At 42.9% G+C, this 24,617-nt stretch overlaps 1 long non-coding RNA gene across 1 annotated transcript in view; it reads left to right on the top strand.

Moving 5' to 3' along the window:
- Positions 1-24,617, top strand: part of LOC108527492 (uncharacterized) — a 150,483-nt gene that overhangs the window by 33,723 nt on the left and 92,143 nt on the right. The window contains exon 2 of the long non-coding RNA XR_001884826.1: positions 21,071-21,164. This is a non-coding gene — a long non-coding RNA (uncharacterized LOC108527492). The remainder of the gene's footprint in view (positions 1-21,070; positions 21,165-24,617) is intronic.

The raw sequence follows: 24,617 nt of genomic DNA, 5'->3' as shown, positions 1-24,617 counted from the left end.
AGGTTGCAGTGAGCCGAGATAGTGCCATTGCACTCTAGCCTGGGAGACGAGCAAAGTCCGTCTCAAAAAAAAAAGAAAGAAAGAAAGAAAAAGGTGAAATCAGCAGGATTTGATTGATGATATTGCTGCAGAGGATGAGAGAGGATTCAAAGACCATTCCCACACTTATTGCTTGAATTTCTGGTAGGATGACAAATAAAACAGAAAACACTCAGTTAAATCTGTATTTCAGATAAACAGTGTAAGTATACCACATGTGATATTTGAAACCAACTATACAAAATAAAATCATTTCCCCATTTAAATCTGACAATCCTAGCCTCCAAGGTGGGAACATCAACTAAACAGAGAATACAGGAGTAGGAAAGCCCTGGTGTTGCGTTGATGACGAATCCAGATTTGGACTTGTTATCTTTGTAATGCAAAGGTGGAGAGAGCCAATAGGCAGCTGGGTATTTAAGTCTGAAGTTTGGCAGGGATATCCAGGCTGAAATCATCAGTATATTTTTGTAGCAATTGAAACCATGCAATGTGGCTGAATTTTCTAAGGCACACTAGGTACAGTGAAAGCAGAGTAGTAGTCCAGGGTAGAACCCAGCTTTCTAGGTGAATTTGAGCAAATCATGTCGTTTCTCTAAGCTTGAGTCTCCCATCTGTAAAATGGGGAATAAGGAAACACATGTCATAAACTGTCTTCGTCCATTTCATGTTACTATAATGAAATACTCGAGACTGGGTAATTTATAAAGAAAAGAGGATTGTTTTCCTCACAATTATGGTGGCTGGAAAGTTCCAGAGCATGATGCTGGTATCTGCTCGACTTCTGGTAAGGGCCACTGTGCTAAGCAGAAAGGCAGGTGGGTATGTTCAAAGAGACACACAAAAGAGGCTGGGCTTGATTTGTAACAACCCACTGTTGGGAGCTAATCTAGTTCTGAAGGAGTGAGAACCCACTCACTCCTGTGAGATAGTGTTGATCTGCCCATGGGCATGGTGTCCCATGAGCCAAACACCTCCTACTAGACTCCACCTCCCAACACTGCCATATTGGGGGTTAAATTTCAACATGAATTTCTAAGGGGAAACTCAAGTACAGTCATGAATCCTTAATGATGGGGATATGTTCTGAGAAATGCGTCATTGTCTATTTCATCACTGTGTGAATATCGTAGAACGCACTTACTTACACAAACCTAGATGGTACAGCTGACTACCCACCTAGGCTACACGGTATGGCCCATTGACCCTAGCTACAAATCTGTACAGCAAGTTACTACCCTGAATACTGCAGGCAGTGGGAACACAATGGTAAATGTTTGTGTATCTAAACATGCCTCAAAATAGAAAAGACACAGTATACTTGTGGCATTATTATTTTATGGGACCACTGACATATATGTGATTGGTCATTGACCAAAATGTTGTTGTGTGGCACATGACTATATAATACTATGTAAAAGACTCTAGTACCTTGCCTGGTTTTTACTTTCATTATTAACATCATTCTTGTCATCAATATCACTTAAATAGGTCACAAAACGAGTAAGGAAAAGATAAATCAGTGTATATAAAGACAAATAAGTCAAAATATTACCAAAATAATATTCTTAATAAGAAATAAAGATGAAGGACAAAAAAATAAAAACAAAGTCTCCAAATATGCATTATTTTCTGTAGTTCAAATAATAAGAGAAACCAAAAGGGTGAATTCTCTAATACAATAATCTCAATTTTTACTACACTCAGCCAAAAGGCTGAGAAGCGATTCTCAATTTTTACTGATTATGTTTTCCAAAAGACGCAGTCAAGAACAATAATTTGCAATCCCCAAGCCACCTACCAACAATGTCTTTAACAAAAGTTTATTTTCTTTTCTTTTGGCTTTTGGGAAGCAAATGTTTGAATATATAAGTAATATTATTTTTCTATAGCAGGAGAAAGAATGTTAATTATCTGAATTGGCCTATAACTATATACAGGTTGGGTGTATGCGTGTGCATACACACACTCACCCTCGCACACACACGCACATACACATCCCTGATCTCCCTTCAGACTTGTCCGGACAAGTTGGTCACACAGTAAGTCACTGCTCTGTACACACAGAAAGAAGTGGGACCACCAGGGCTTTTCAATCTTGTGCCAAAGGTGGGAAATATATGCCCCAATGAAAAGAAAAGAGAACAAGAAATATTTGGAAAAAATGCAAGAAACTAACTCATCCAAGGACTCCATCTAACCCATCTTGCATACGGTAAGCAGGTTTAGAAAAATCTATATTGTCCTAGCTCAAACAATTATTTCAAGCTTCTATTTAATAAACATTTCCTGTTTGTACTTCAAATGTGTAACACCCCTACACATTTCATCTGTCAGTCAAATTGCCAACATTGATTAAATAACCTCAAAGTGCCTAAAATGATTATAACGAATAACTGTCAAGGAATGCAGAAGAAACACGACTTAGAGCCAGGCTCTGAGCTTCTAAGTTGAGAGTGGGGGTGGGGATGGGAGAAAGAGGTTGAGTTTAATTTGTGAAAAGTTTCAGGATCCCTCCATACTAATGCATAGAGAGAAACACAGAAGACACAGGTAGCAGCGGCTTCCTTCGTTAGATCATTTGATCATTTACTTAATGCCAGCAGCCATTAAGACCAACCCGGAGTTTGGCCCTGTGAAGGGGAACAGGGAGGCAGACAGGCAGATAACCGGCTTCCTATTATACAATGTGGTAGGGCTCTACATAATGAAAAGAACAAAGTGCTAAGAGAGAAGACCCTTGGATTAATTCTGCCTGGGTGGGTACCAGAAGGCTTACACTGAATTTTCCAGTTGGTTGCTCATATAGTCTTGAATTTAGAGGGTTTTTTTTTTTTTTTAAAGACAAGCCCATTGCCTGATTTGTTATGGTTCAATACTCTTCCGGCAGAGTTAGTCCCACCTCTCCCGGGCAGCCCCCACACTTACTTCACTCCTCCCTTCTGGTGCGATTCTTTGTGTCTGTCCGCAGGGCTACTGCTAAAAGCATGGGTTGTGCTTCAGTCCTGCCTGCCTTCCCAGCACGGAGTGGTGCGTACAGTGGCTGTTTCTTACCCATTTTCTGTTTGAAGGAAGGAATGGCAGTGTGGAGTCACTTCCAGAAAACAAGAGTCCTCAGGGTGGTCTCTTGAAGTGGGAATTCTTCCTCTCACCCTCTACCCCCACCCACACTTTCTTTTTGCTAAATGAAGGGCAACCTAGGTATTTGGAAGTCCTTGTGGCCAGAATATGTGATACGATGAGCTGTCAGTTCCACATCTTTGCTGGGCAGGGATAGCTAGGGTAAGAGGAGAAATGAGATGGATTCCAATGACAACATGATGGCTCAGCAGAGAGTAACAAGCTCAACCAATGAACTACAACTGCAAGCGGGGGTTCCTTTTATTTCAGATTGTCATAAACCATTGATAGGCCCATTAAGAAGGCCTCAGCCCGATTGTTTAATTCTCAGTTCGTGATCAGGATTCATTAAGAAGCCATCATTATGTCGTAAGCCAAGAGGCCATATTGCTGCTCTTCTGTTATGCTTTTGTCTTTTCTTATCGAGGGCTCTAAACATTCTTCAGAAACAAACAAACAAACTGTAATGAAGTAAACAACATTCAGTAAGGCACATAAAAAGATAAAAAACAAACATGCCAGATTTCCTTTCATAAATACTGGTTTAGAAAGGTCCAATTTGAAAAGCTCTTTGGGAACTATTATCACAGGCCAGTAATCACTTCACTTTGTTGAGCAGAGAGACAAAACACACATGCTGAAGAGGAAGAAAGGTGACGATACAGACTCAGACCGCGTTGTACTTCATTTCTTTCTGCATAGTATGTCTGTCTTCTTTAATTATTCTTCTGATGCAACCGTAACAACTGTGTGTATGGAACCAATAAAAGGTTTCCAAATAGCTTCAGATCTGCAGTTTATTCTGAAGTCCAGATATCATTATCTTTTGCTCTGTGCCTCTTTCTTCATGAAGTCAAATTTGTATCTGGCACTTTCCAGACTTCTAGACACAATTAAACAATGAATGTCAGGAGAGGAAGGAGTGAAAATCTTCCATGTGTGTCTAACCTTTCCAACTTCACAGATAAAAACATTCATATTCATCTTGGGCCAGGCCCTCAACCTCAGTGTCTTTTTCCCATCCCACACATTAGCAATGGGAGAAAGAAAGAAAGAGAAAAAGAAAACGTAAAACAGCGAGAGCAGCTTTCCCACTGGGGAAGAGGCCGCCGTCACACAGCAGGGCTCTTCTGCCATGTTTGTAGTGACCCTCCTTCTGCCTAGAGCAGGTTGAATGGTGGTTCCTGCCTCTGGTCTCATCCTTCTCCCACTTACTCTTCATGTATCACTACCATATCTGTTCTCAGTCCCTGTTTAACCTCCTGTGAGTCCTCATCAACTGTCGCGCCCAGCCCAGGCTTCTTAGTGGGTGACCTCACTCCCAACCCAGCATCCGACCTGTCTCCATGCCAGCTCTTCTCCAAGGTGCTGTCCTTCTATATCAAATCCTGTTCCACATTCTATTCTGCCCTGTTGAAATGGTTTCTCCTTCCTCTCTCGCTGGTGATAACTTTATCTAGACCCTGTGTGAGTGTCTCCGGAAGTCTGTCTTTTCATCTCTTTCCCCTAACATGTAGCTGACCCAGACAGCAAAATACAAAACAAAACAAAACCCTTTTCAGGTAAAGCAGTGAGGGGCTGTTGCTTATCTGTGTGTGTGTCTAATTGGGATCCTAGAATTTCAGTTTTTGAGGTCAAACAGGGTCTTCTTTATCCAGGTATCTATATCAAAATTACCTTGATGGGTTTTGTTAAAGGAAGACTTGATTAAGAAAGCCAAGATTTTCTTCTATTCATGAATTGTTGAAATAAATGAATAAATGAATGAATAAGTTTATAAATTCATGATTAAAGTGAATCAAGAAAAAATACATCGCTAGTGAGAGACTCATGTCAAATCCTCTGACACATTTTAAAGAAATATGTACATTCAATTTGGAATTGAAAAATGCCTATTGCCACCATCAATAAGAGCATTTTTTGAATTAAAAGAGGTAACAGGCCAGGCATGATGGTTTACACCTGTAAGCTCAGAACATTGGGAGGGTAACATTGAGAAGGATCACTTGAGCCTAGAGGTTTGAGACCAGCCTGGGCAACATAGTGAGACCCTGTCTCTACAAAAACAAAACTTAACCAGGCATGGTGGTACACACCTGTAGTCCCAGCTACTTGGGAAGCTGAGGTAGGAGGATTGCTTGATCTTGGGAGGTTGACGGTGCAGTGAGCTGTGATCATACCACTGTACTCTAGCTTGGATGACAGCGTGAGGCACTGTCTCTAAAATAAAAATTAAAGAAGACACATTCTTTATATACTCTCTACATGTATGTGTATATATATATAAGAAATGTATGTGTGTGTATATATCCCTTCTTTTGGAAAATATAAAACCATTATTTTAAAGTTAATCTGACTTTTTAATTATATATACACCAAATTAAAGTTTACTAGCTTCCAGGTGTGTTCAAATTATTTATGAAGATCTTGATTAAACAAAATTTACCAGATGGTGAACATGGTTCATATTTATAAAGGCAAAATGCAACTCAATTACGGTAGTTATTTTTTAATATCCAACTCTTCAGAACCAAACTTTCAAAATCAGGTTTCTATTTTTTTTTCAATGAAAAGTTTTGAAGATTTTAACTGGCCCATGAATTTTAGAATACTTTGGAGTGTTAACACAGATAAACTCATTGCAATGGATACGAATTCATCAAAGGTTTGTATGGACTATTTTCATGTCCTCCCAGGAATTCTACAGTAATGGCAGTTTTTTGTTCCTTGCAATGAATAATTCAGCTTTCTCAGTTACTATACCTTTAATAGTTATTCAGAAATAATTTAAGATTATGTGGCATTTGTCAAGCAAAAGAAGACTGATAAAACCAAGAAAGGTAGTGATCTGAATTAATTATTTTTCTGTTTGCTCTAAAGAAAAGCTAAATTCTTACAGATACCACTCAGCCCCAAACTGCACCCCTCAGAAAACACACAAGAATTCCAAAGCCACTTAAAAACACAAAACCAACATGAAACAATCCTGATGCTTAAGAGGCAAAGCTGCTTGGTTCCAGTTCCTATTTCTAACTGTTATTGATAGAGTATGTGACATGTGATTTCTGGCTGAGTATACTACAACAGGGAAATCATAGCCTACAGAAGACCCTCGAGAAACACAAAACGATGTGGTTGTCCTATGGAGCTTATTCACCTGGAGCTTGTCCTCAGCACCTGGGAAGCATCAGGATTACACCAGCTTCTCAGGAGCAGGGGATAAAAACAGTCTTGTGAAATATTCTCCTTCTCCTTCCCAAAAAAGTACCTGTGGAAGCTTAAAATAATAATAAAAATAATCTCAGAAACCTTGAGCTAAGGCTGGATTCAGAAAATTGTGCACACTCCTACATGTGCACAGAACTTATAGACATCTTTCTCATCTCCTTCCTAAGAGAACTAGATCTGTGTTTATCAGCACTCATTAATTAAATTAATTATTTATCATACCTTCAACAGAATTGTCTTCCACAGAAGTGAAATATTTCAAAATCCAAGATACAGTGAAACCATTTTTAATGGCTGTACATAACTATTGAAGTGATTTTTGTGTTAATGTATTGTAGCTCTCTTGCTTTATGATTCTCCTGTGTCAGTGTCACTCGGCATTTTTCAAAGCTCTAAAATATTTTCCTATAATTTGCATTTATACTATAAAAATAAATCTCATTTTTTGAAATAGAATGTATTTTATAATCATTTCCATCAAGCAAATGTTACAGCTAAATTCTAAATCAATTAAAAATACTTATGTAGAAGGTGTATTATATGCCTCCATGAGAAGTTTTGAGACTAGTCAACGTTTAAAGTGTGACCCCAATAAATTAAAAGGTATTCAGCTGAAGTCATGTGAGGTCTCAGAAATCAGCTAGCAAAAATTCTTTATAAGAAAAGAGGCTGAGATGCTGTTGACTTTTAGAGTTTATCTTCATAACAGCAGAAAAACCCAGAAGGTCATGTTAGAAAAGAAAGAAGAAGAAGCCCAATGTCATAGCCTATGAAAGATGACCTTCAAGAAGTCTTGGCCTAGGAATGAAATGGGGGACCTGGGTTTTGTTGTACTTCTGACCCTTACTAGTGTGTGATCCTGGCAAGTCAGCCACGGCAGGCCCCAGTCCTACCACCTCTAGGGTGTGTGACCTGAGAAGAGTTCTTTGGACTCTGTGCTTTCATCTTCTGGTCTGTGACACGGGTACAGAAGTGCTACCAACTTTCAAATTGTGACGATCAAATAATTCATTTCAGGAAGAACCTTCAGCAGAGTGCTTGACATAGAACAAGTAACCAACATATGGGCGAAGAATAATTTCCCAGGTCAAAGGAGCCTCCCGGCTTTGCTCCTCTGACCTGGGCTTCTGGGCCTCCTGTCGGTTTGGGCTTCATCTGTGTTAGGATGGCCAGGGAAGTCACCACTTGGCTTTACAGGTGCAGTATACAGGAGTAAGGTGATATTTACATGGGTTACAGGGTTTTTTTTTTTTTTTTTAGGACGGATAGGGTGGTATTTGTGTTTTAGGGAGTTAATGAAGGTATACGTGGAGGTAACTCAGGGTAGAGAGAGACTAAGGAGGCAAGACCTGTGAGGCTGCTGCTGCAGATGTGTAGGAAAGGGTGGGGACAGATGAGACTGTGTTTTAAATTAGATTCTAATTAGGTATGGGGAAGGAGGGAGGGGAAAGGGGCTCCCTCTCCAGTTTGTGCTCCCACTGTCACTAGATGTGTTTGTCACATCTCTGTTTACAAAGCCTTCTGTGGCTCTCTGTTGCCCACAGGATACAGCAAACATCTTAGCACGTCAGGATCCAGGTGCAGGAGACCTTTTGAGCCACCTGCTGCTCCAGCCTCCATGGACATTGTCTCAGTCACATTGGGTCGTTCCCTCATCTCTGAGCTTTGCTCAGGCCACTTCCTCTCCCAGGGTATCTCTGATGCCTGTTTCCTTCCTCTCACCTGGTAGAATTCTTGTCAGTGTACATAATGCAGCTCACACCTCACCTTCTGATGTGTCCCCACTCCCATCCCCTCACTGGGTCAGAATGAATGGATTTGCTCTGCCGATACTTTGTTCATAGAGATGGTTGAGCCACATAAGAGGTGGTGAGATGGGTGACTTTCTCATGTCAGATCATAAGGTCTTTAAGGACAAAGGGATGATCATATCCATCTGTGCAACTTCCCACAGAGCCAGAGCTTGAGGAGTTAGTAGAAGGGAAGGAATGGAAGTCTGGCCCTGGAGGAAAGGCCTCATGTTGAGCAGGATGGATGACGGGTGTCCCGTTTCCTTAATGGACTGGGCAGTGGTGGTGGTGGAGGGGCTAGGCTGAGACAGTGTGAAGGAAAGTGTGAAGGTAGAGCAGGTACAGCAAAGTACGGGGTCTTAGAACCCTGATGCACAGATATATCCAGGAATGAGGGTTATTTGCAGGTAGAAAAGACAAGAAAGAAGTTGCAAAGGCTGTTACTGTGGAATACGTCTTGGGCTTTTGGAGGGCCCTAAAGGTGAAAAAGATGCCCTGGACGAGTCCAGGAAGGATAGGAGTGATTTTCTTTCTAAGATGGAACCTCCCTGTAGCTGGCCGTGGCATTCGGTGGTCCACTGGACATTTCCCATCTGGTTTGTACTACAGAAGTGGCTTCTACAGAAAACATCACACATAATCTTTTCACAGTGCAACATTTAAGTTTTAATTGTGTATTTGTATCTGAGTGTCTCTTTGATATTTGACTAAAGTAGGTTATATCTATATCTACAGTTATATTTATGTCTATACCTATATTTATCTATCTATATCCTTATAAACATCTACTTGGAATCATGTGGCAATAACCATTTTCTCTTCAATTTTATTGCACATCAGATCAGAATGGCTTTGAGTCTACAGTCCCCAAAGGCTTAAACTATTTATTACTGTTGGAAACCACCAGAGTTAGGATTATATTCAAAAGGGTAATCTTTTCTTTTCTTTTGAGTAGGTGAATAGGATGACCCAAAAGATTAAGTTCTAGAACATTTAATTCATTTTTTTCTCTCTTGTCAAAACTCACAGTGGCAGGTTGCTGGAGCTCTAAGCTCACATTATGTTTCAAAACAGCCTGGTGACCCAGACCCTTCACTGCCCAAGAACATGGCGCCAGCAAATCACAGCCGGGCACTTACCCTGTGTGGGATGGATCAGCTCAAACTCTGAAGCTTGTCTTAGGCTCTGGACAATCGCCAGCAGTGTTTACTGCTATTTGGAAACATCATCTGGCACTCAGGCACCTCACATGCTGTTTTCTCTTTGTTATAGCAAAACATTTTTTCCCTCTGGGGTGACTTGCCACGTGTCAGAACTCTGCCCCAGTTTGTCTGGTTGAGAAATTTGGACAGAGAAATGGGAAATGAGAGGGAGGAAAGAAGGCAGAATGGCAGATGGGGTAGAAGAAAGAGATGCCTGTCGATCCATAGTTCTGCCTATGTAGACCCTGTTACAGTTTACATATGGGTTGTTCATCCCCACCAAAACTCATGTTGACATTTGATCCCCATTGTGGTGGCATTGGAGGTGGGGTATAGTGGGAGATGTTTGGGTCATGAGGGTGGATCGCGCATGAATAGAATAATGCCCTCCTTTGGGGAGTGAGTTCTCATTCTTGTGAGACTGAATTAGTTAATGTGAGAGTGGCTTGTGCCTTCTCATGTTTGCTGTCTTGGCAGGCACCCTCTTCCTCTTCTGTCTCCTACCACCAGTTGAAGCAGCATGGGGTCCTAATAGATGAGCTGCCTGATCTTGGACTTCCCAGCCTCCAGAATCATGAGCCAAATGAACACTTTTATTTATAAGTGACCCAGTCTCAGGCATTCTGTTATAGCAACACAAAATGAACTAAGACAACCCTTCTTTAGCACTGTCTTAATAAACCAGGCTCAGTGCCTGCCATTTACAATCTCAGTATTAAAGGAAAAGAAGAGTAGGTGTCTTTGGAGGAACCACATATGGGTCCTGACTCAAAGGGTATCTTGCTGCTATTTTGTTGCTGGGTCTTGGGTGGTAGCAGTGGAACTACAGCCTTGGCCTTCTTACTCCAGGCATTTGAAGCATTGGTGATGGGTCTGTGAGTGTTCATACCTTATCCTGTGCTGTCACCACGCCTGGTTGCTGCCCCTCTGGCATTGTGCTGGCATGTCAACCTCTGAGCCTTGCTTGCACTATTCTCTTTACCTGGAATGCCCTGGTCAGCCCTCCATTTGTTGAAATTTGAACATCCTTTAAAGTCAATCTACAATGTCTCCTCCCTATGGATTTTTCACCTCAACTGCTGTAAGAATTAATCTCTCCTTCATCTGTGTTTCCAGATCATTTCCTATATATCACTTTTTATCACAGGGAATTATGGAAGGGAATTCCATATGAACTTGTTTATTCTATCATAAACCCTTCTTGGACAAAGATCATGGCATGTTTTCATTTCAATCTTCAGCACCAAGCACTCTGCCTGGGGCACAGGATTTGTGGAATGAATTGCTGTTCAAGGTTAGTCATTCTTACTTACTCCAAAATAGTCTGCTATTTTCTTGATTAGTCAGTTGTGACCAGAAGTATTGTTGTACACTGCATATTGATAAAAACAACAAAGGACTTATAATTATCATTGCATTGGTTGAATCTGACATTTTCCCCACTTGTTTTTCATCTCTCCCAAGCTAAGAATTTCAAAAAAGGCCGCAGAACTGAACAACTTGCACAAAGGTTTGCTCTAGACAGACTCTGGCACATATTCTACAGCAAGATGCTCACCTTGACAGGCTGAAAGAGGAGGGAGGCTCCTGTTCCATCAGGCAGATAAGCCCACTATACCCCTGCCCTCAACTGGTAATTACAACTAAGAACTGGGCAAAATACAAAACAATGATTTGAGGATTTTGAGAAGTAAACAAGAATAGGCAGATTGCAGAGTGAAGTCAAAACTTGGAGAAATGACCTCACACAGCAGTGGGTCCCAGTCATGGAGTCCCTAAAACTTTAATGGAAACTCCATCCTTCTTGCTAGAGGAACTAGAAAAGGGAACCCCAAAGATTAAAAGGGAGCAGATAATTGCAGAGGAAAAAACCAAGAGGACCCCTTCTAATTCTGTGTACAAATCCACACAGCCTAACCCTTGAACTAGCCATGCAAAGGACAGACCCAAACCGGCTAGTGTAACCAGTGTACTAAATTTCTGCAGCTGTTGTAAAATTGCCACAAACTTGGTGGCTTAAAATGACAGAAATTTATTTTCTCAAAATTCTGGAGGTCAGAAGTTTAATTTTAATTTTTATTAATTGTACTTCATCAACATTATTTTCTTTCTTACAAAGACACTATTAAGGGCGTGCAAAAGTCTCCTTCAGAGTAGGAGAAAATATCAAACAAAGGTTTTGTGTAGAGAATATATTAGAATTCCTCCTATATGTCAATTATAAAAATACAAGCAACTCAAAAGAAAACTATCTGGACACTTAGAGAAGAAGGGCTGTAAGACACTTACAGATGCCTAGCAAGCACAGGAGGTGATGCGGAACATAATTTGTATCAGGTAAAGATCAATGAAATGTAAGATGAACTACCACTAAGCACCCATTAGATTGGCTGCAATGAAAGAAACTGAGCATGCTAAGTGCTGATGAGGGTGTAGAGCAACTGGAACTCTCATGCACTTCTGGTAGAAATGTAAAATGGTACAATCACTTTGGAAAACACTTTGGCAGTTTCTTTAAAAGTTACAAATATCTACCGTATGATCTGATCCACCCAGTCTTTCATTCCTAAGTCTTTTCAAGAGAAACAAAAACATGTTGGGACAAAGACTTGGGCATGAATGTTCATAGCAGCTTTTCTTGAAGTAGCCCCAAAGAGGGAGTCACCCAAATGTTCTCTGTAAGGGTAAATGAAAATTATTTTCTCCATTTATAACATGTAAAGAGGCTGCTTTCCTTTCCCTTCTTTTCTTAGAATGTCTTCTTGGAGACATAGTGAACTGGAGTCCTTTTTCTGAACTTTGGAATAGCGAGGTACCTCTTAGGGATTGAGCCCAATCTCCAGTGTGCCAAGACCAGCTCGGTCATAGAGAGCCTAACCCAGTGGTGCTAGAGGAATTAAAGACACACACACAGAAATATAGGGTATGGAGTGGGAAATCAGGGGTCTCACAACCTTCAGAGCTGAGAACCCCGAAGAGAGATTTACCCACATATTTATTGACAGCAAGCCAGTGATAAGCATTGTTTCTATAGATTATAGATTTACTAAAAGTATTCCTTATGGGAAACAAAGGGATGGGCTCTGGCTAGTTATCTGCAGCAGGAACATGTCCTTAAGGCACAGATCGCTCATGCTATTGTTTGTGGCTTAGGAATGTCTTGCAGCAATTTTCCACCCTAGATGGGCCAGTTGTTCCTTGCTTTCATTCCAGTAAACCCACAACCTTCACTGTGAGCCTCATGGCCATCATGAACATGTCACAGTGCTGCAGAGATTTTGTTTATGGCCAGTTTTGGGGCCAGTTTATGGCCAGATTTGGGGGCATATCCCCAGCACCAGTGTTTTCAGTGCGAGGCTGCTTCTCAGGTCCAGCCAAATAAATGAATCTTATCATTATCTCAAGGCTTTCTTGCAGGAAATCTGCAGGATACTGTGTGCAGAGTGGTCATTTAGTCTTGAAGACAAGAGAACTTACTGTTCTTTCATCTCACTTGCTCCAGAAAAAGTGCCAGATTTCACTGCCCCCCACCGCCCCCACCCTAGCTTTGTAGTTATTTTCAGGCTACCTCACATACATGTAAACATGGTAAATACTTACTCAAGAACGAAATGTCTTTTTTCCCTCTTCTGTTGGTATGGAGGGATCCTTTTCTGTCCAGATTGTTTTATTTCTTGAACAACACCAGTGGGTGAATCAATAAACACATTGTTTTCTGCTCATACAATCAAATGCTGCTCCGCAATAAGAAAGAATGAATGATTGGTTTATTCAACAATGTGAATGAATTTCAAAATAATTATGCTCAGAGAGAGAAGCCAGGCACTAAAAAGGACCTGGCTAAAGAGGATAGTTACATTTTTGTAAATTTCTAGTAAATGCAAACTAATCTATAGTGACAGAAAGCATGTCAGAGATGACCAGAGAACAGAGAATACAGGGAGAGATGGATTACAAAGGGGCACAAGGAAACTCTCAGGGTGTTTTTATAAAGAAAAAAAAAAAAAGTCTTCGATTGTGGTGATACTTTCATGGGTGTATATGTGTGTGTGTATAGGTATGTATGTATATGTATGTATATATACATATGTATATATCAATCAAATTATAATCTTTAAAGATGTGCAGTTGGTTGTACATCAGTCACAACCAAATAAAGTTTATAAAGAATAAAAAAGGCTTGCCTTTAACCTCCTTTTTTCTCCCAGAGAGTGGGTCTCCATTTTCCAAAGTTCCAAGGATGATTTTGATCACCAGCAGAGGTGAGGGAAGGCACACAGTCACAGGTGATCACAGGTAACCTGCACCCTGTACGCCAGAGAGGAGAGAGTGGCCAGGCTATGGAGCAGCTGGGGAGAGGATGACATCTGAGAGAAGGCCAGAATGGGGGTGGGGACAGTCCTGGGGTAGTAAGGAGCTGAAATGGGGACAGCCGTGGGACTTGAGAATGGTGGGACCTGCTGTGTTCCTGCATATGGGACCTGAGCTGCTTCAGATGGCTTTAAAAAGAAAGAGTAATTCTGGAAGGCTGAAAAACTTGGAATACTCATCTTTCTCCAGGTTGTGCGAGCTGTTTTTTCATTCAATATGTTTGAATGAAATCGTTACATAAAGTCTTTCAAAGGATTTTTTCTTCAACACTGGGAAGGTGTGATTGCCTACAAGTTGTGAATTCAGCAGTGTGGGAAAGAGGTCCCTCCTTCAAAATGCTGTTCCCACTCAGCTACCTGGAGCCTAGAAAGTTACCATTGCAACTTTACTCCAGCAGCTAAAGGCTTTTAGGGAACTGCTTGTTACTGTTTTTTTAATTACAAAGGTAACAGAAAATCAGCGGTTAGTTTAGAAAGACAGAAATTTAAAAAAGAAAAACACTAAATTCAACCTCATTCTTGGTCTCTTTCAGACGTAGCAAAAATTGCTAATGTTGATATCTGTTTATGTCCTTCAAAAATTTTATATGTATTTACAAAATACAGATTTGCATACGTCTCTTGGAAGTCAGTTCCTTGACATAGGTGTTGCAAATATTTTCGCAGCCCGTTGAGTTTCTTCACACTTTGTTTTCAGCATTCAAGTCACTGTCACCATCATCATAATTTGTTGTGCAGATGTTTGGCGTTTTTATACAAATTATTTATCACCGTTTCTCTCCATGGTTTTTAGGCCTTGTGTTATGCTTACAAAGGGCTTCCAGAATCCAAAATTACTTTGAAATCTACATTTTTCTTCATTGTTTGGTTTTGTTTTACATTTATAACTTTGATCTTGGCCTGGTGCAGTGACTCACACCTGTAATCCCAGCACTTTGGGAGGCTGAGGCGGGTGGATCGCCTGAGGTCAGGAGTTTCAGACCAGCCTGGCCAACATGGCGAAACCTCATCTCTACTAACAATACAAAAATTAGCTGGGCGTGGTAGCACATGCCTGTAATTCCAGCTACTTGGGAGGCTGAGGGAGAAGAATCGCTTGAATTGAAGTAGTGGTTGCAGTGAGCCAAGATGACGCCACTGCACTCCAGCCTGGGTGACAGAGCAAGACTCCATTTCAAAACAATTTAAAAATTTTTTAAGATTTAAAAATTTTTAAAAAAGTTTGATCTATACTTTATTTGGGTATAGGGACTGGGGTTATTTTTTCTTCTTCAAATGACTCTCCAGTTATCCCAGGATTCGTTATTGAATAATTCCTCTTTCCCTCAACTTGAAACGCTATTGACATATGGTCTGTTTATGGAATATGACATTCCTTCCATGTCTTCATCTATAAATTCTTGGCCTAGGGACCAGCTGTCTTAATGATCATCTGTGTAAGGTGTTGACCCTTGGCAAAAGCTGAAGAGCCCTCAGCCCTTGCCTGGGTCCGTGGAGGCTGCCTGCCATGTCCCCTCCTGCTCTGGTAACCACTCCTTTGTGCCTTCTCCTGGCCTCAGATCCCTGAAGGAGGAGTCTGACCAGGGCAGCTTATTCTATCTCTGATCTGCTTAGGGATTCGCTGTTCTCAGCTTGGTTAAATGCACTTGCCTGCTCCACCTTCTCAGGTGGAAACACTGGGATAGAGCTCGCCTGGTTAAATGCACGTGCCTGCTCCTCCTTCTCAGGTGGAAACACTGGGATAGAGCTCGCCTGGTTAAACGCACTTGCCTGCTCCACCTTCTCAGGTGGAAACACTGGGATAGAGCTCTTCCTTGCCTGCGTGGGAAGCAAAGTGCTGAGGGGGCTGCAGTTGTAAATCAGGGGAAGTAGAGGCAAAAATTCACGTCACTTGAGGATAGTGTTATGATAACTATCACTGCTGAGGGACAGGTGATGGTCAGACACTCTTTCCTTCCTGCTTGCCTGCCTTCCTAGACAGGGTCTCACTCTGTTGCCCCGGCTGGAGTACAGTAATGAGATCATGGCTCACTGTAGCCTCAAACTCCTGGACTTAAGTAATCATCCCACCTCAGCCCACCCAATTAGCTGGGACTACAGGGGGATACCACTGCACCCAGCTAATTTTTGTATTTTTTATAGAAACGGGGTCTTGCTGGGTTGTCCAGGCTGGTCTTGAACTCCTGCCCTCAAGTGATCATCTTGCCTCAGCTTCCCAGTGTGCTGGGATTACCATGCTGGGCCTCAGATCCTGGTCAGTGAGGAGGCTGACACTCAGAGCACAGAGGACCTGGAGCCCAAATCTGTGCTGGTCTCTCTTGGGCTCTCACTGTGCCTCAATTGTCTGGGTATTTCCCATCACAGAGCTCTTGGACAAGAAATAATCATACATTTCTGTGAGTTCTGTATCTTACGACTATTACCCACAACCACAGTGGAATTCATAACTGGGGGAGGGGAGAGGGCTGGAACTCAATTTTCTTTTTTTCAGTGTCTGTAAAAATATTCAGTGCAGTGCCAGCAATCTCGAGAGCAGGTTCCAAAGTCTGCATTTGCAGACAGGTGCTGGCTGCCGAGCAGCTTCACAATCCTCTGGGGGCTTTCTTAAAAAGAGTTTCCTGAGCACCTCTGGGAATGGCGAGTTAACAGATGTGGGGTGGCTCTGGGTTTCTGCGTGTTCCTGAAGGGGCCAGGTTATTCTGATTTGCAGCAAAGTGTGGGCACCACGGCTCTGAGGGGTGCGTGGGTGACTTCATTGACTGGAAATGGCCCGTCTCTTTCTGCCCCTCCACTTCTGCTTTCCTGAGTGGGCTTCTGCCAAAAACCCCTCAGAAGAGTACAGCAGCCCACAGCACATAGCACAGATGCAAAAGGCCATTATTCCCGCACTTCATTTCTGTTTCTTTGAACTCAATCTTTGAGGTCCCTCAAAATGCAAAACTGCTTGGGAAGATGCAGTGAATTGAAAAAAGAATTTGCGCCATTCCACCCACTGAGAGGTGAGGCCTATGTTCCTATGCCTTGAATCTCTGTGCTGCGTTGATATACAGAATACAGCAGGAGCGATGCTGTGCCTGGTTCTGAGACCGGGCCTTCAGAAACTTTTCAGCTTCTGTTTCTTGTCTCATGAATCTGAATGTGGATCTCAGCTGCCATGCTTTGAGGAAGCCCAAGAAGCTCTGTGGAGCGGCCCAAATGGGGAGGAGCCCAGGCATGCAGCCCAAATCCCCAGCTGAGCTTCCTAGCCAACAGCAAGCACAGTCTTACTGGCCATTAGAGGGAGCTGTCTGGGACATGGCTCTACCAGTTCCTGTGAGTCATCCCAGCTGGTACCACATAGATTAGAAATAAGCTATTCTTGCCAGGCAGCCCAGATCACAGATTTATGAGCAAAATAAGTGGTGGTTTGTTATGCAGAAAGGATAACTGGAATGGGGAAAGCAGTTATTCAGCATATACTTTTTTTTTTTTTTTTTTTTTTTTTTTTTTAGACAGAGTTTCACTATGTCACCAGGCTGGAGAGCAGTGGTGCAATCTCGGCTCACTGCAGTCTCTACCTCCCGGGTTCAAGCAACTCTCCTGCCTCAGCCTCCTGAGTAGCTGGGATTACAGGCATGTGCCACCACACCCAGCTAATTTTTGTACTTTTAGTAGAGACGGAATTTCACCATGTTGGCCAGGATGGTCTTGATCTCCTGACCTAGTGATCTGCCCACCTCAGCCTCTCAAAGTGCTGGGACCACATGCATGAGCCACTGTGCCCAGTCCATCATGCTTTCTTTTATCCCTGTTTTACTGCTAAGCAGCCATGTAATTGTGGGCATGTTACTGATCTTTACAAACCTCAACTTTCTCTATTGTAAATTTGGGTAAACTGGATTAAACAATGGAGATACATAAGCTTCAATGCTCTTGTGAAACTTTTGAATTTTTACTTTTATTTGAATGAGGGGTTGGTGAGCAAGTTTGCATAGGAGGTAGAGAGAGGGATGGACTTTTGTTCTTTTGGGTTACGCCCACCCCACTCCACCACCTTTGGGATACATGTGACTCTCTTGACTCTTACCCTTCACATGACTTCAATGTAGAAGTTTCCATAGTATATTAAAATTGTCTCTTTATATTCTTCTAGAGCAAGGGTCATGATTTATCTCTCTTTATCTCCCTAACACCTAGTACCCAGCTTAGCAGGTAGTGGGCACTTGATAATTGTTTGTTGCATGATAAATGGATATAATATAGATGGGTAGTGATATGGTTTGGATTTGTGTCCCCACCCAAATCTCATGTCAAATTTGAGATGGGACCTGGTGGGAGGTGATTGGATCACGGGGGCAAATTTCCCCCTCGCTGTTCTCATGATAGTGAGTGAGTTCTCATGAGATCTGATGGTTTAAAATTGTGTGGCACTTTCCCCTTGGCTCTCTCTCTCTCTCTTCTGCTTCGCCATAGCAGTGTGAGAGTTCTTTATAGCAGTGTGAGAATGAACTAATACTGGTTGATTTGGAAAACAGATGTATGAAGTGAAAACCATTAATAAGAGAGGAAGCAGAAATTCTAGCTCAGTGATTCTCAAGAATGGGATAGTGAGATAGTGGCCAAAAACTCAGATTGGAACTTTATCATTGCTTGAGTGGGTTTTTATTCACAAAATTTGTTTTGATATTGGATACACTTTGAAGGAGGAAATGAAATTTTGAGTCACATGCAGGAAGCATGTGTTAAAAAGAATTTGAGACACTATGTTGTAGCTACTTCATAATCTGCCTGGGTCTGGACCTGTAATCACAGCCCCCTGCCTCTCGTGCAGAGACCACAGTGTTACCCAGGTAAGAATTTCAGAACGTCTGGAAGGAAACCTGGGGCAGGCAATCTTAGGCTGCTTTAAACACTCCAAGGCAGATGTGGGGCTTGGCCTGAAATAGGTTTACTTTTTTGGTGCTGTTGAAGACTTTCTGGGGTGCTCACTTGGTTTGGGACTGCAGGGAACCCTGTAACTAGATGTTTGGGATCCTTGTGCTACTGTTGCCCTAGAAATGAAGTTGGGTCTAACTATCCTGGAAGGGCAGCCAGAAAGGCTCTCATCTGTTCTGCCGAGGGGTTGAACCTACTTAACAGTCCGGGGATTTCCTGTCTTGAGAGTAAAAAGGTGTAGCCATGCCAAGTATAATTAAACACTTACCCCCAGATGCTTTTCAGAATTTATTCACAACACCAACATGTGGTTTGTGTCCTGCTGGGAATTTAAGGTTATTGCATTGAAAAGGAGGGGGATTTTTTTTGTTCCCTGAAACCTCTCGCTTGTTTCTGAGCTGTATGGTTTTCAAGAGGAAGATCTGACTTTCAGAATAACTTCTGAGATACAGTATTTTCTCTCCTCCTGTTTCTTTTCTTACAAATTGAGAAACTCAAGATTTAAGGCTACAGATAGTTTGGTATTCTTTCCAATTCTTCCAGAAATCTGTCCACCCTTCTCTTCCATGGACTTGTGTTTCAGACTTATTAAGGAGTTGTAAACACCCTTTTCCTTCTAATACCTAAGATGAATAAAAACACATTGTTTATCCTTTACTCTAGACTTAAAGCATTCCGGACTCTTGGACTTAAAGTATTTTTTGTTCTTATGCCTCTTATTTATTTATTTTAGTTGACAAAGATTACATATGTTTAATGTCTATAACATGTTGCTTTGAAACAGGTATACATTGTGGAATGGCTAAATTGAGCTAATTGACATAATATTGCCTGACATCCTTTTGTTGTGGTGAGAACACTTAAAGTCTACTCTCTTAGCAATGTTTAATAATAAACATTATTTTATTAATATAATGCATCATTATTAACTATAGTCACCATGTTGTACATAAAGTATTTCTCTTATATCTGTGTTTAATATTACCTTCTTCAAATTATGTTCTCTGATCTTTACTGGAAATAAATGCAATTTATTTATGTTAACTATAAATTATAGACCCAGGTCTATAATTAAGAAAAAAAAATGGGTCTCAAGAGAGCAAGAGAGGCTAGAGAAGAAATAGGTAACAAATAAAGATGTGTGAATTTTAAACAAATGACACCAGAGTTGAAATGCAGAAATTTAGGGTTGAGTGAGACAAAAGAGGAATTTGTGTAAGTCAAGACAGGCTGGGTTATGCTGTGATAACAAACAGGCCCCTGATTTCAGTGCCTGAAAGCCGTGAGGGTTTCTTTCTAATGTATGGAAATTCCACTGTGGCCTGGGTGACTCTAGGGCAGCCACCGCCTATGTCAGGAATCGTCTCGGGGCCATCTGCCTCGTGGCCTGCTTTTGTAAATGCAGTTTTATTGGAACTGATGCTCCTTTGTTCATGCACTGTCAATGGCTGCCTTCACGTTGCAATGGCAGAGTTGGTTGGTTGTGACAGAGACCAAATGACCCTAAAGCCCAAAACCTTCAGTGTCTGGCACTTTAAAGAAAGAGTGTGTGGTTCCTGCTCCGTGCCACCTGCATGCCACCCTCCCATCAGTGCATCGTTCATGCTGCAGGGGCCGGGGTGTGCTGTGCCGCAGAAGATGCATTGCTCTGCTTGCCTTCTAGCAGACGTGCATGACCAAGGCCCAGTTTCAACTGTGTGGGGAGGCAACATCTTCACCTGTGCTGGTGGGAGAAGGAGACCTGGATATCAGTGATCTAAGGAATGGGAAGAGCAGGGACTTGAGAAGTCAGGATTGGCTGCAAACCTCAGTGGAGGCCTTTTCGGGAGGTTTTGGGGTATGGAGTTGAGATTTTCAAGGATGAAGACTCCAGGGGCCTTTGAGGGAATCTCGTGAATTGTTACCCCTTGTTCCTACCCAATTTTTGATCCAGTGGAAGAGTGAGACGTGACAGTCAGCTGACGGAGGATGAAAGGCCACCTATGTTACCCACAAAGCAGGTGCTGAAGAGTCCTCATACTGACTCCTAGAGCAGGTCCGCACCCATCCTGACTCAGGCCACACTGCATGGCAGGAGAGAGAGATAGAGGAGTAGAGAGAAGGAGGAGTAGAGAGAGGTAGAGAGAGAGCCGGAGATAAGGATATAGAGAGACAGAAAGACATAAAGAGAAAGAGAGAGAGACATAGACAGATATAGAAAAGATATAGAGACATAGAGATAGAGAGAGTTAGAGAAGGAGAGAGAGAAATGTAGAGAGAGATTGAGAGGGCGGAGGGAGATGGGACTTCCTGGGCGAACAAGCAATAGGAACAGGGGCACCTGTCCCGGCGGGTTGGGAAGACCTGGCTGGGACAGGTGGGCTGAAGGTGCTTGTGCTTCACCTGCATGTCTGGTTTGCTTTCCCAGGTTCCTCACCCTGTAGGCTCTGCCAAGGCCTGAGTATGATGCTGTGGGTGATTCACTGCCCAGAAGATGGAGGGCCTGGGTCAGGACCAGCCTGGTAGGTTGAGAGGAAGCCTTCCTTGCTTCTGGGAGTCCTGGCTGGGAGGTAGCGCACAGCCTTGGGGGAAACCGGGGGTCTCTGTGCCAAGTTTTGCCATCTCCTCGTGTCTGGGCAAGCTGGCTGTGAAGAATATGCTTTGGGGCTCTTCTTTCATCCATTTTGACAACGATCTTTAGGAAGATTGCTAAAATGCATCCTGATTAAAGCAGGATGTGTTTGCAGCCACACAATTTTAAGCATCTTTAAAAATCAGCCAAAAGTCTATAGAAAACCTTTGCATTGATTGTCCCATTTGATATTTTTCAACTCAGAACATTAGAAAAAAGGGCAGGGCATCTTTCTTACAAAGCACAACGAGTGAAATTCCAGTTTCCCCCTTTGATAATAGCACTTGTCTTGTCTGTGTATATTCTTTTTGACTGTTTGCAAAACCACTTAGAGGGCCTTCGAGGATGCACAAATGGACATCGCCTTGGTGAAGTTCCCAAGGCTTGCACAATCCCATATACACTCCCACACAGTGCATTGCTTGAAATGCCTGCTCACATGTAGCATTTAGAGAATATCTGAAGTAGTTTACATCCTTTTTGGCCTCGACAAAATCCATAATGCATTTTCCCAAGCACTTTGCCCCTTCTTTTTTCAAGTGATCTATTTTCTCAGGGAAATGCGATCCGTATGTTTCCGACTCCTTTACACTTCACTCATCAGACTGCTGCTTGCTAAGGGCCGCTGGCGTTCCAGGGACCTGAGGACACTGCCATGAACTTTGAGAGGTGTGGGGCACTCGGGGGCTGGTCTTAACACAGAGCTTAATCATCCTCAGTCAAACCAAGACTCCTCTTCTCAATGTGTAAACTCAGAAACGTATTGTCTTGGACCAAACGAAATGTATCTATTTTTCCCTAAGATTTGTGGCAAATCTCTAAATCTTCATAAGGAGTTAATGACAAAAACAGGGGCTAATTTCACCTCCTCCTACCTCTCCACTTCCATTTCCCTTAGAATAATTCAAGTGCTCAGGGTTGCAAATAAATTTGGGGAGACAGATGACTTTAAGGAATTCTGACTTCAGTCAGATTACAAAGGTCCAACCTGGTCTTGGGTTCAGCTGAAGTTGGGCTTCTGCCATTGGCACTGCTTTCTCTCTGCTTGGGGAAGATGAATGTGCCTCATAAATGAAGAATAAACAAAACTTGATTACCTGGGAGCCAGCCCCTCACTGGGAACCCAGCCAGCCCCTGCACAGAGTTCCGATCTGGTTTGATAAGTAAAAGGCAAACCCTAGTAAAATACTCTGACATCAGAGATTTCTTTAAAACAAAACCTGCTTCCTTGCAGGGGTTGATGCCCATCCTTGGGTCCACATGGTCCCCAGGTGTGCTCTGAATGCTGGTCTGTGACAAGGCTGCAGTTTCAGAATGATTGCCCCTGGCTACAGCAACATCCTTCACCATTACAGAAAAACTCGATTTTCTTCAGTTCTATGGAGGGCGAACAAAAGCATGCATATATTTTAGACACAGCTTTCACATGGAAGATGGAAACAACCTGTATTTTCTGGTTAAAACAAACTTAATCCCACAAATTCAAATCACTATAACATACCACAGCCTCCAATATTTTTAAAATAGGTAATAAAAATCACGATTTATTGATGGCTTATTATGAGCCAGGAACTTTACACACATTACCACCTTTAGACCTTCCAGTTGCTTCAGGGGTTGGTGTTATCTGCATTGCACAGCTCGCAGCTCGGGATGGTGTAGTCAGTGAGCGGTGACCCAGGCTCAATGCTTAGGCCATCCAGGGTTCACATCTACGTTCCTTCTCTCACACCCTGTGTCTCCCAAGATGCTTTTAGAGAGGCATGCATTGCGTCATCTAAATTCTGCTTCTGTTGGCAAACCAAGTCCAGGTTCTCTTTTCAGGTAGCCATGTCTCAATCTTCCTCTCCAGGTTAACGCAGGGTTACCCTGGACACCAGGCTCAGCATAGAGGTTGGACTCTTGGGTGGATTCAAGGAGAAATGGTGGAGAAACTGTCACCACACTTCGAGAAGTTTGGAATTGCCCTTAGACTTTCCTCAAAGGTGATTTTGAAGAGGCAAGGAGTGGGGCCAGAAAGCAGGCCCCCCCCCCCCCATTCTCGGAGCTAGGCGTGGAAGGATGGCACATACACCCACCTGCTAAAGGAAGCCTCCAGCCCAATGCTAGGTCGTCCTTCTGTCTGTAGATGGGAAGTAACCACTGCAGTTTCCCTGGGTGGCCCTAAGGGTTAAATGAGAGAGCACGTGCCTACCACCGTGTCCACTTGCGGCCACTTGTTCTGGTAAATCTGGATCTGTAAACAGGAGACATTTGACGAAGGAAATGTGCTTATCAGCATGGAGTGGCCATTGTGGCTTTTCAATATGGCAGCATTGACTGAGGCCGGTCTGTGGACCGGCTTCTGGACGTGATCCTTCTCCTTTCTTCCTGTGCTTGATCGACCTCCATAGTAGAATTATCCTGAATGCAAACACACCCCACTGCATACAGTCTGAAACTACCCTGCTAAATCAAGCTGAGTCGTCTTGGGGCTGGTCCTCAGCCTTCATGCTGGTGGTCAGTCTGGAAGCCCTGGAAGGAAGCCTCTCCCTCCAGCTTCTAGGCCTGTTCCAGAAATAGATGCTCAGATACACACGCTTCAGAAATGCAGACCAAACACAATTTTTCTGAAGACTCTTCAGCTTCCTTAAATGTGCCTGGGTTTTTGCAGGAAGGTAAAGAGATGGTTTTACTCTTGGCCAAACTGAGGGAAATCGTCACAATGAGATGCTGACTTATCAGTGCAATTATTTATCAACAGTAAAATAACTCAAAGAAAAGTTCATGGCCAGTGTTAGGTGTGGGGTGCATACTAGGTAAGTGCGGACTGTGTGCTCATGCTTTGAAGAGGCCAGAGGCCTTCAGGTTTGCCATCTGGGATTAGCATGATGGACCCTCCCTCGCATGAGGGGAGCACTTCAGAGGCTGCAAAGCGTGCTCTCTTCCGGGCCTCATTACAGACTCACAAGGACTGGATGAGGCCATATTATTACTCTTCTCTTCTAGAGGGGAAGGAAGAGGCTTGAAGGATGTTGTGAGTTGCCCAAACCAGTAACAGCAGTGGCAGAGCCATGGTGAGACAGCCACGATGGTCATTGCCAGCAGCCACAAGAAGGGCAGTCTTTATCAAGCCCTTTCCTCTAACCAGCACCCTGGTGGGTCGGCCCTGTGAGGAGCAGCGGCATTCCCTGCAGACCAGGAGGAGGAGTGCAGGGTGGTGGGAATCTGCTCAGTGAGAGGCGGAGGTGGGGCTGGGACGTGGGCTCCTTGCTCTCCACACCCCCACTCTGGGCACCTGCCCCCAGTGCCTTAGCCTCTCCCCCATGGCCCTGTGAGTCTCTCTTCCTGCTGAGCCAAGGGC

The sequence above is a fragment of the Rhinopithecus bieti genome, unplaced genomic scaffold (assembly GCF_001698545.2).
Source record: "Rhinopithecus bieti isolate Rb0 unplaced genomic scaffold, ASM169854v2 scaffold_4654, whole genome shotgun sequence".
In the NCBI taxonomy this organism is placed as follows: domain Eukaryota; kingdom Metazoa; phylum Chordata; class Mammalia; order Primates; family Cercopithecidae; genus Rhinopithecus; species Rhinopithecus bieti.
This window is presented reverse-complemented; position numbering and strand designations above follow the sequence as displayed.